At 42.3% G+C, this 12,860-nt stretch overlaps 1 protein-coding gene across 1 annotated transcript in view; it reads right to left on the minus strand.

Moving 5' to 3' along the window:
* The window catches only part of alpl (alkaline phosphatase, biomineralization associated), a 121,501-nt gene that overhangs the window by 77,200 nt on the left and 31,441 nt on the right, over positions 1 to 12,860 (minus strand). The window lies entirely within an intron of this gene.

The following is a 12,860-nucleotide window of genomic DNA, read 5'->3' on the forward strand; positions in this document are numbered from 1 at the left end:
GCTATTAACATCCAGCCTGTTGACACCAAAGCAGGACTCCAGGCTGACAACAAAGCCTGCCTCAAGTCTAAACCTCCTCAAAGCCTGGTCCTTTGGAAGATTCCTGCCATTGGCTGTAGAGCGGACCAACTCTCCGTATACCAATCTCATCTTACTGTGTCTTCACCAACATTGAAGCTAGGCTAGCTGAACCCAACTGAACTTTAATTCCTATGTGAAGGAACCCTCACTGGATTCTGACAATCTGGACTCTGACATTCGCGTGAATTAATATTCCTTTCTTTGTTTTCTTTTGATCTAAGTTATTCCTAGATGTAAAACCTTTTTCTTTCCTATCCCCTTTTGTGCTTGTGTGTGGGTATGTAGTTGCGACAACCATTCCTTAGGGTTGAATGTATGAATAAACAATACTTCTGATTTAACTCAAAAAACAGTTTGCTGTGAGTCACTTTAAAATTGACTTCACAAACAGAGTGTTTGGAGAAACACAGCACAGCCTATTATAAAATTTAAATCACCTCTGTAAACGAACAGATGGCTAGAAAATAAAGGAGTTCAGTTTGCCTCAACCTCCTGTCTGTAACACAAAGAAAGTATTTTCATGCTAGAAGCATTGTAGAAGAGAGTCAGAGGCTGACTGCCAAATGGAAAGAGAGATTATGGAATAAAAATTTATCTCAGGTGGTGGGCAAAATTGGCAGCCAGAAAAACCATCTAGTATACACAGCTACTCTTGTGGCTACAAGAGCAGGTCAGAGGCTAGGAATCCTTCAGTGAATAACTCACCTCCTGACTCCCCAAAGCCTGTCCAACGTCTACGAGACACAAGTCAGGAGGGTGATGGAATACTCTCCACTTGCCTGGATGAGTGCAGCTCCCACAACACGCAAGAAGCTTGACACCATCCAGGTCAAAGTAGCCGACCTGATTGGCACCACATCCAGAAATATTCGCTCCCTCCACCATCAACGTACAGTTGCAGCAATTTGTACCATCTACAAGATGCACTGCAGGAACTCACCAAGGCTCCTTCAACAACACCTTCCAAACCCATATCCATTATCATCTAGACGGACAAGGGCAGCAGATAGATGGGAACACTGCTGCCTGCATGCTCCCCTCCAAACCACACACCATCCTGATTTGGAAACACATTGCCATTCCTTCACTGCCGCTGGATCAAAATCATGAAACTCCCTCCCTAACAGCACTGTGGATGTACCTACACCACACAAACTGTAGCAGTTCAAGAAGGCAGCTCCACCACCACCTTCTCAAGGGCAATTAGGGATGGGCAATAAATGCTGGCCTAGCCAGCAACACCCACATCCCATGAATGAATAAATAATAAAAAATAGTTCCATTAACTACAGTGGAGGAATCTGAAGAGTGCTCTTAGAGGTTTCAAAGATAGTAAATGGAGTGGAAATGTTTAAACCAGAATACACCTTTAAACTAAACTGTGAGTTTAAAACATGGATAAGGGGGCAGGTTCAAACTGGTTAAAAAGGTAACTTAAGGAAGGAAATTACAAAGGGGTGCAAAAACGATAGTAGTTATATTGGGGAACTTTAGTTACTTGAATATAGAGTGGGATAGTAACAGTGTAGGCAGAGAGGGAAAAGAATTCCTGCAGTATATTCAGGAAAATTCTCTACATCAGAATGTTTCCAGTCCAGTGAAGAAGGAGACATTGCTGGATTTGGTTCTAGGGTATGAGATAGACCAAAGTGTTCCTGGTATCAGTACAGGGATATTTAGGGGACAATGATCATAGTATAAAGTTGAGGTTAACTACAGATAAGTACAAGGAGCAGCCAAAGCAAGAATAATTAATTAGTGGAGGGCCAATTTCAATTGAGTGAGAATGGGTATAGCCCAGGTAAATTGGAATTAAAGATCGGCAGGCAGAACTGTAATGGAACAATGGCTGCTTTTAAAAACAAACAGTTTTGGTACAGTTGAGATATATTCTCATGAGGCGGAAGGGTAGGACAAACTTTTTGGATTTCCAGCATCCGCAGTTTTTTGTTTTTATTTTCATATCCAGAGCTCTCTGGGCGACAAAAGAGGTAGAGAATAAAATGAAGCAGAAAAATCTTGTGTATGTTAGATGTCGGGTTGATAATACAAGGAGAACCAGGCTGAATATAAAAAGAACAGTCAATAAAGAAATAAGAGGAGCAAAGAGAGAGCATAAGAAGGGCCTGGCAGTCAATATAAAAAGGAATCCAAAATCTTATGAAAGTATATAAATAGTATAAAGGAGTGGGGCCAATTTGGGACTGAAAAGAGGATTTGCACATGGAGACAGTGAATATGGCTGAGATACTAAATGAGTATTTTGCATCTGTCCTTACCCAGGAAGAAGATGCTGCCAAAGTTTTAGTGAAAGAGGATGCAATTGAGATACTGGATGGGCTAATAATTGATAAAGAGGAGGTATTAGAAAGGTTGACTCTATTTAAAGTTGATAAGCCACAAGGCTGAGCCAGATGCATTCAAGATGTTGAGGAAGACAGGTGGGATTTTCAGATGTACAGCCATAATTTTCCAATCCTCCTTAGATATGGGGATGGAGAATTTCAAATGTCACACCCTTGTTTAGAAAAGGGGTAAGGGTAAACCCAGCAATCACAAGTTAAACCTCAACATTGGGGAAACTTCTAGAAACAATGATCCAGGACAAAATTAACAGTTACTTGGCCAAATGTGAATTAATTAAGGAATTCCAGCATGGAATTGTTAAGGGAAAAAATCACATTTAACTAACTGAATTGAGTTTTTCAATGGGGTAACAGAGAAGTTCGATGAGGGTAATACAGTTGATACAGTGTACGTGGACTTCCAAAAGGCATTTGAGAAAGTGCTACATAACAGACTTGTCAGCAAAATTGAAATCTAAGAAATAAAAGGGATAGTAGCACCATGGATACAAAGTTGGCTGAGTAACAGGAACAGAAATTAATGGTGAACACTTGTTTTTTCAGACTGGAAGAAGATATACAGTGGAGTTTCCCAGGGGTAAAAATTAGGACCTCTGCTTTCTTGATCAATATTAATGACCTAGGCTAGGAGTGCAGGGTACAATTTCACAACTTGCAGATGACATTAAACTTGGACGTATTGTGACCTGTGAGGAGGATAGTGATAGATTTCAGGAGGATGTAGATGGTGGAATGGGCAGACACATGGCAGATGAAATTTAATGCAGGTGAGTATGAAGTGATATATTTTAGCAGGAAGAAGGAGGAGAGGCAAGATAAAATAAAGGGTACAATCCTAAGTCAGGTGCAGAAACAGAGACCTTTGTGCAAAAATTGTTGAAGGTAGCAGGACAGGTTGAGAAAATGGTTAATAAAGTATCCAGAGTAATGGATTTTGTAAATAGAATCACAGGGTTGGATTTTCACTACTGAGGTGGATAGCTCACATCAGGGAATTTGCCCGACTCAGCAGACCCACCTCATTTAAAAGGCCCTACTAAATGCAATCTACCAGGGAGGCAGGAACAGGAGAGGTTGGGACCTGCCCAACCCAGAAGCAGATCGTAGGCAGTCATTGGCCGGGCGAGTGCCCAGGCGGGCTGGTAAGAAGACCCATCTCAGTTCTCTAGGACTTCCCAGTTGTTTTAGAAGTTGTTCGGCCCTCTAACACTGACCCATCACATGCTCTCACATCCAACCACATTCCATCCTTTCCACATACTCCATGGCACCACCATGCCCTCTATGGCTTTTCATGTCCATTCACTGCATATGCACCATGTACAAAACCAATGAGCCATATAATAACAATGGCAAGTGTTGAAATGCTGAGGAAAAAACACCCATTCAGAAGTCTGCTTTGAAAACAACTACTGTTTCTGCAACTCACTAAAAGTGTCATTCAGACAGGTCCATTAGAGTATCAGTTACAGAGGCTTAACCCACTTCATACCTCTAAATCTTGTCCAAATAAATACACAAACTTTGACAAAAGAGAGCACAGAAAGAATAGTGTATTATTCTTAAAGATGTCAATCAATCACTTTGTCCAAATAGACCCATGCTGAGCTAATGCATTTGAGAATCTTGGAGCTCAGCCAAGCATTCAGGTCGAGCCCAGGTTGAGAACCAGATGTCTGGCCAACTGATAATGCAGTTCCCAAAGGGATTCCTGAAAATTGCCAGCACTAAGAATGGAGATGGGAGGTCTGGAATTGGATCTCGCCCATCATTTTAAATGGTTCCAGAGTCAACCCAACTCCACAAAAATCCAGGCCATAGAGTACAACCACAAGGAAGTTGTAGTGAACCTTTATAAAATACTGGTTCAGCCTCTAATAGGCTATTTCGTCCTATTCCTGGTACCAGAATTTAGGAAAGATGTGAAGACATTGGAAAGGATGCAGAAATGATTCATGAGAATCGTTCCAGGGGTGAGGAACTTCAGTTAAGTGGATAGATTGGAGAAGTTGGGACTGTTCTGCTTTGAGAAGAGAAGGTTGAGAGGAGTTTCAATAGAGGTATTCAAAAGCATGAAGGGTCTGGACAGAGTAGATAAGGAGAAACTGTTCCCATTGGTGGAAGGATCAGGAATCAGAGGGCACAGGTTTAAAACACTTAACAAAAGAAGCAGCAGGAACATGAGGAAAAATGTCCTGATGCAGCAAGTGGTTATGACCCGGAATGTACTGCTTGAAAGTGTGGTGGAGGCTGACTCAATTGTGACATTCAAAAGGGGATTGGATAATTATCAGAAGAGAAAAAAATTGCAGGGTTACAGAGAAAAGACAGCAGAGTGAGACTAAGAGTGCCAACACAGACATGACGGGCCAAATGGCCTACTTCTGTGCCATTATCATTCCATGATTCCATTAATCATTTATATTTTTTAAACCGGTGTTGGTTGAGAGATAAATGTTATCGAAGAAACAAGGGAGAACTCCCCTACCCTTCTTAAATAGTCCCATGGTAGATAGAACTCCCCTACCCTTCCTAAACAGTCCCATGGTATCTTTTGCATCTACCCAACAGAACAAACAGATTTAATGCCTCACTGAAGTCAATGCCCCTTCAGTATCATGCCAAAGTCTCAGTTTATATTATATCCTCAAACCTCTGGAGTGGGCCTTGAGGAGCTATGACCTTCTGACTCGGACTTAACCCATTATCACCAGTTCACAGGACAAGTTTTTCCATTGGGCTAGCCTAATAAAGGAATGTGATACTTTAAACAGAACCCATCGTTATGTAAGTAAGTGATGGGCTTTACTTCATTCTGGACATAGCAGACAACTAATGAAGTATAAAGGACTAACACTGAATAATAGCAGTCTCACAGTGGAAAGAGAGAGCTCTGAAAGAGGGAATTCTGTAACAAAGCATACAACATCCTAGGCTTTATTAATGGGGGCATAGGGTATAAAAGCAAGGAAGTGATGTTAAACTTATGTAGAACAATGGTTCAGTCTCAACTGGAGTACTGCTTCCAGTTCTGGGCGCCGCACTTTAGAGAAGATGTGAAGGCATTGGAGAGAGTGCAGAAAAGATTCATGAGAATGGTTTCAGGGATGAGGAACTTCAGTTAAGTAGATAGATTTGAGAAGTTGAGACTGTCTTCCTTGGAGAAGAGAAGGTTGAGAGGAGATTTGATAGAGGTATTCAAAATCATGAGGGGTCAGGGCAGAGTAGATAAGGAGAAACTGCTCCCATTGGTGGAAGGATTGAAAACAAGAGGTTTTCTGAAAAACAAAGAGAATAATTGAAAATGATTCACAAAGGAAGCAATGGTGACATGAGGAAAGCCTTTCTCATTCAGCGAGTGGCTAGGATCAGGAATGCACTGTCCTCAGTGTGGTGGAGATAGGTTCAGTCGAGACATTTAAGAGGGAATTGGATTATTAACTGAAAAGGAAGAATGTCAGGGCTGCGGGGAGAAAGCAGGGGGAGCGGCACTAGTTAAATTGCTCTTGTGGTGAGCCAGCACAGACACAAATGGGCCAAATGGCTTCATCCTGTGCTGTAAAAATTCTGTAATTCTCAGCTTGTCATGCAGTCCTAGTGCTTCAACACCTCAATGGAAAATAAACACTCAAATACATTTACATATCATTAGAATTTGTTATTTTCTGCTGTTAATTCCAACTCTCCCGGTATTACTCAAATAGCTATACTCAATAGAACCAAATTTAAGACTGAGATGAAGAGGAATTTCTTCCACCGGAGTGGTAAATTTTTGGAATTCTCTGTCCCAGAGGGGTGTGGAAGCTTAATCACTAAGTATGTTCAAAACAGAAATCGATAAATTTCTGGATAAGGGAAATGGAGATTGTATGGGAAAATGGCATTGAGGTAGATGACCAGCCATGATCTCTTTGAATGGGGGAGCAGGCTGAGCGGGCCTATTCCCATTCCTAAGTTCCCGTCACCCAAATGCTCACCATTACATCTTAGCAGAATTGCTGATCAGAAATTCAACTGGAAATAATGGAAAAGCTCCTTCACATGAGTCGAGGCTGGACAGAGATTTTTTAATTGGATTCTAGGTTTAGCCAAGTGCTAGTTAAAAGTCGCACAGAATAGATCCAGCAACACATGAATGGAAGAAGCATTTACATCAGACTTCAGCATCACTCAGAAACATTAGAAAGCATGTGGCTGAATTAAGTTATCCACTAACTGCCCTTATGTGGAAAGGTACATAAGGATGGGTGTTGTGGATTTTTTTGGAAAAGGTGGAGAAAGGATGAAGCTTTGGAAAGTAGTGAAAATTGGACAGGGAAAGAGAGTGGCCAGAACAGTTGAAGTGGTTGAGTCTGATGTAACAAAGTATGGGCAACAGTTTCAGTGGCAGCAGAGGAGAGTTCAAGTAGGAAACAGGTAATGCTACAGGGTGGGAAGATAAGGGATGTAAGCCAATGCATCACTCAAATTGTATTATAATAATCACTTCTAACTATGTAACTGTGTTTTTATTTCTTTCATATGAATGAAGGTAAGCTGGTTATGGTGGAGTCCTGTGGGCAGAATTTGTCTCATGGTAGTGAGAAGATGGAGCTACGGAAAAGAGTTTTGACCAAAGACATATTGCCGAAGCTCATATTGAACTTTTAAAAATAATGGCGCCACACACACACACACACAAACACACACACACACACACACACACACACACACACACGTACGCCAGGGCAGGGTTTGCCACTGACACATCGTCTACAGAAACTGAACTAGACAATGGCCACTCGGGAATGTGCGAATGAAATTCTTCCTGCCCCAAAATACTGTGATCACACCCATTGTTGACAAGCACCTGGAGACGTCCCACCACCCCCTGCTGAGGGCAGGATATGATCATGTTGGGATGGTCCTGGATGGCCAAGGTGAGATTAATAATCCAATCGGACAGTCCAGTTTAAGGTATTGCCTTGTATGCCAAGGTCAGGTTCAGGAAGGCATATAAAGACACAGCCCTCAAGGACGTTGTTACTGCAGTCAGTTGAATGGCCTGGTCAGCCATTCCGAAGTCACACTGGGAGATCTGTTGAAGGACTGACCACCTGAGACTGACCCTAGCTTACGGGATTCCTAAGAAACCAGTGTCATTCTGAGTATGTGATATTGCTTAGAGATTTAAAAAAGGTGTTTCACTTTTAGTGAAATGATATCCCAAGTTGTTGTGTGCCATTGATATCAAGAGTAGAGACAAAAACTTTTAGACCAGAGGAGGGGGGTCTTATAGAGGTCTTTATGGTGGATAGCATGAGAGGTTTGAAGTTTAGTTCAGTATAAAATAGGGCACCAATTCTGCACAAAGACGGATTGGGATAAAAGAGAGTGGCTCAACCGGGAAGGAAGGTGGATCAAGGATAATGGTTCAGAGTTTCTGACGAGAGTGAAATTAGATGGATTGTGTTTTTGCATTGTTTAATTTGAGAAATTTTTTGCTCTTATGCATCTTGATCAAAGAAAGGCAGTCTAGTCAAACGAAGTTACAGCACAAAACAAAAACAGAATTACCTGGAAAAACTCAGCAGGTCTGGCAGCATCGGCGGAGAAGAAAAGAGTTGACGTTTCGAGTCCTCATGACCCTTCGACAGAACTGTCGAAGGGTCATGAGGACTCGAAACGTCAACTCTTTTCTTCTCCGCCGATGCTGCCAGACCTGCTGAGTTTTTCCAGGTAATTCTGTTTTTGTTTTGGATTTCCAGCATCCGCAGTTTTTTTGTTTTTATCTCTGAAGTTACAGCACAAGTGTTTTGGGATATCATATCTGTTATGTGCCTTCTGTCGGGTCGCTTTGCTCGCGAACACAGTTGCACGCCACCTACCGGTGGGTGAGTTGGTAAACAAATATTGCAGATGCAGAGACTAATATAAGATGAAGCTCATGCTGTTTATTTACACAAGTAACAGAGCACTAACACAATGTGTGCGCTTCCCCAACCAGAACCTATTCTAAACTACTGATTAACATTGTAGCTCACGCTACGCAGCCATTGGGTAATACAGTCACGTGGTCAATCTGCTCACATTCTCTTAAAGGTGTATTGCACCTCAGATTACCACAATATCATAGAATCAAGGAATCATAAAATGGGTACAGCACAGAAGGAGGCTATTTGGACCGTCACATCTGTGCCAGCACTTTGAGAGCACAAATCAGCTAGTCCGCTCCCCCACCCTTTCCCCTAGCCCTGCAATTATTTTCTCTTCAAGTGTTTAGCCAATTCCCTTTTTGAATGAATCAGCCTCCACCACACTCTCAGGCCGAGCATTCCAGGTCCTAACCATTCGCAGTGTGAGAAAGGTTTTCCTCATTTGTCAATCACCTTAACTCTGTGTGCTCTGGCTCTCGACCTTTCTGCCAATGGGAACAGTTTCTTGTTATCTGTACCCACTAGACCTCATGATTTTGAATACCTCCACCAAATCTCCTCTCAAACTATTCTTCTGAAAGGACAACAGCCCCAGCTTCTCTAATCTATCTGAAGTCCCACACCCTTGGAACTATTCTTGGTAATCTTTTCTGCCCCCTCTCTAAAAACCTTCCCATCCTTCCTGAGGTGTGGTGCCCAGAAAAAGACACAATACTCCAGTTGACGTGGAACTAGTGTTTATAAAGGTTCATCACAACTTCCTCGATTTTGTACTCTATGTCCCTATGTATGCAGCCCTGGCTCACATATGCTTCATTCACCACTTTCTCAACCTGCCCTGACATCTTCAAAGATCTGTGCATATATATCCCAGATCTCTCTCTGTTCCTGAACCCTGTTTAGAATTGGTATTTATTTTAACATTTCCTCTTCTTGTTCTTCCTACCAAAATGTAAGACTTCACACTTCTCTGCATTAAATATCATCTGCTACCTGTCCGTCCATTCCCCAAATCTGCTATGTCCTCTTGAAGTCTATCATAGGAACATAGGAAATAGGAGGATTAGGCCATTCAGCCCTTCGAGCCTGCTCCACCATTCAAACAGATGATCATCTACCTCTTACACCATTTTCCCACTATTCCCATATACCTTGATGTGATTAAATCTATCAGTTTCTGTCTTGAACATGCCCAACAACTGAGCTTCCACAGCCCTCTGGGGTAAAGAATTCCAAATCTTCACCACCCTCTGAGCGAAGAAATTTCTCCTCATCTCAGTCTTAAACACCCTGCCCCTTATTCTGAGACTGTGTCCCCTGATTCTAGACTCACCAGACAGGGGAAATATCCTATTCACATCTACCCTGTCGTGCCCTGTAAGAATTTTGTAAGTTCCAATGAGATCACCTCTTATTCTTCAAGGCTCTAGAGAATACAGGTCCAGTTTCCTCAATCTCTCCTCATAAGATGATCCAGCCATCCCAAGGACTTATTTAGTGAAAATCTGTTGCGCTCCCTCTATGGCAAGTACATCCTTTCTTAGATGAGGAGGCCAAAACTGCACACAATTCTCCAGATGTGGTCTCAGCAAGGTGCTATACAATTGCAACAAGACATCTTTACTCCTGTACTCAAATCCCCTTGTGATGAAGGCCAACCATTTACCTTCCTAATTACTTGCTGCATCTGCATGTTAGCTTTTAGTGACTCATGAACAAGGACACCCAGGTTCCTTTGGCCATCAACATTTCCCAACCTCTCACCATTTCAGAAATATTCTGCCTTTCTGGCTTTTTTCTACCCAAGTGACTCCACACTTATTCACATTATATTTCATCTGGCATATTCTTTCCCATTCACTTAGCTTGCCTAAGTCCTCTTGAAGCCTCCATGCATCCTCCTCACAACTCACATTCCCACCCAGTTTTGTGTCATCAGCAAATTTGGAAATGTTACATTAATCCCCACATTCAAACTCACTACCCTCCTCAAAGTTCACAATACTTCCAAGTCTTGTGATCATCTTAAAATGTTGATATTGTGCCCTGTCAGCCATTAATAAATATCAAGAAAAGCAGTTGTCCCGGTATCGGCCCCTGAGGAGCCCCACTGTAAAACTTCCTCCAGTCTGGAAAACTGTTCACCAACACTCTCAGTTCCCTGTCACTCAGCCAACTTCTTATCCATGCTGCCTTCATCCCTTTCATTTCATGGGCTTCAACTATGCCAGCAAGCCAATTATGTGACACTTTATCAAATGCCTTTTGGAAATCCATATACACCACTTTGTTGTCCCATTTTTTTTTTGTCTCTTTTCCATGAACATCACAAAGCATTGGCCTTCCTATCCCATGCCTCAAATCTGTGTGCCAATACCTCAGTATAACAGCTGGAAAAAGGTGGCACCTCTTCACTCAACATTCACCAACATCAAAACATTTGGACCATCAAGTCCACTCCTGCTTCACTGTGAGTGTTCGATTCACCGTCTGCCCTAACCTTCAGAGACAACATCAATAGAAAACTAAATAGAGATAAGCCTCGGGATTAAAAAGTATCCTAAATTCTTGGCCCAGATGGTGTTCCTCCTATTTGTGACATCAATGGCCTCTGCTCAATTTTTTTGGTCGGGAATTGCTCAAATTCCAGTGGTGAGAATTGTTATTTGTGCTTTTGTCATGAAATCTCTCAGTTCCAGTATCGAAACAGGCCTAGCAAAGGATGAAAGGGCCCAACATCCCCCACTGCCTGTTATATTCCAACAATTAAAACCAATCCTCAACAAAGAAATACTTGAATTTATGTAAGAACTAATATCTAGAGTTAGCAGTTCACCTGTGTCTGTAACCCTTTTTGTGCAGCAGCTGGGTAAAATTAAATGGCAAACCTGATTGACTGGTAGTTATTTTCAGAGATGGCCATGTACCATCTGCACTTCAGGACATACTTGGGTACAAAGCACATCAAAATTTGCGTCGGGTCTGGGTCAGTGAGCACCCCAGGCTGTGAGCATTGCTAACCTGTCACAACCAGTCCAGCACCACTTTGCGGCCAAGCTACAGGGAGATCTACGGCATCAGGCCTGCATTACAAGATCTGCTTTAATCAATAAAAAAAAAAATCAATTTTCTGCCTTATGCACTTACTTCCAACAGCAAATTGACAGCCAGTGACAAAGAAAGAAAAAAAAAAACTCACATTTATATCCTGCCTCAGAACATTCCAAAGCGTTTTACAGCCACTGAAGTCCTTTTGAAATGATGTCAGCTATAATATGGGGAATCAGCAAGCAATTTGTGCACAGCAAGAACCAAAATATCAATGAGATAAATAACCAGATAACTTGTTCTGGCAAATTAGACTAAGGGATTAAATGCTGGCTGAATACCTGAGAGCTGCATGCTGAGAAGGTGTGTGGGTGAACTCAGAGAGTTATTAGAACACAACTGCAGTTACTAGGATGTTACATTTACAACACCCATGAACGAGCAGCTGGGTCTTTGTTTTCAAATCTGCTTCATGAATCAACCAGTAGATCTGGTCCACATTGGAAACAATTCCACAACAGACTATTCGCTTCTGAAGCTATTCTGTTGTCACCTCCTCGCGCTGTCTATATCACACTTTTATAGATATCAGCTGCAACTCAGTAGGGAACATGCTTCCCTCTGAGTCAGAAGGCTGGGGGTTCCAGTCTCACTCCAAAAGCTTGAGCACATAACCTAAGCTGACACCCCAGTGAGGGAGTGTCACTCTATTGGAGGTACTGTTTTTCAGGTGAGATGTTAAACTGAGGCCTTGGCTGCCCTCTCAGATAATTGTAAAAGATTCTCTGGTGCTATTTTGAAGAAAGGTAGGAGTCTTCTTCCCTGGATCCCTTCACCAACATCATTGAAACAGATTTGCTGGTCATTACCAAATTGCTATTTGTGGGAGCTTGCTGTGCACAAATTGGCTGCTGTGTTTCCTACATTGCAACAGTGCCCATGCTTCAAAAGTACTTCATTGACTCTGGGATGTCCCGATTGGTGGTGGAGTTTCTGTTCCTTTTTGCCTTTTTATATTGCAGATAGTTTCTGCAGTAGCCAGTTCCATTTTATATCAGCATTTATCATCATGTGCGTTCATTTTAAAGCTTCTGTCATGACCATCTCTCCTCAGTATCTGGGGGGTGGTTGGGGGGCGCCTGAGTGGACAGGACAGTGGGAGTGAATCAGTATATAGCAGCTTAGTGCACCGGAACTGCTCATCCCTCAAGCAACCTAAATTATGGATGCCTCCAATACTGACTGCAAGCCAGTGGTGTTTATATTGGCATTGGACATAGCACTGCCAATGAGGTCTTTGGCAGTGCCTTCCATTGCAGCATCTAGTCTCAGAACTCATAGCTGAGGGCCCTGCTTCCACTGAAGGCAAGCTCCCGACTAACTGGCATCAAATATTTGACCACATTCACTTTCAACACACTTATTATGAACTCCCTGCACACTCTCCACC

This window comes from Carcharodon carcharias, chromosome 15 (assembly GCF_017639515.1).
Source record: "Carcharodon carcharias isolate sCarCar2 chromosome 15, sCarCar2.pri, whole genome shotgun sequence".
Classification (NCBI taxonomy): domain Eukaryota; kingdom Metazoa; phylum Chordata; class Chondrichthyes; order Lamniformes; family Lamnidae; genus Carcharodon; species Carcharodon carcharias.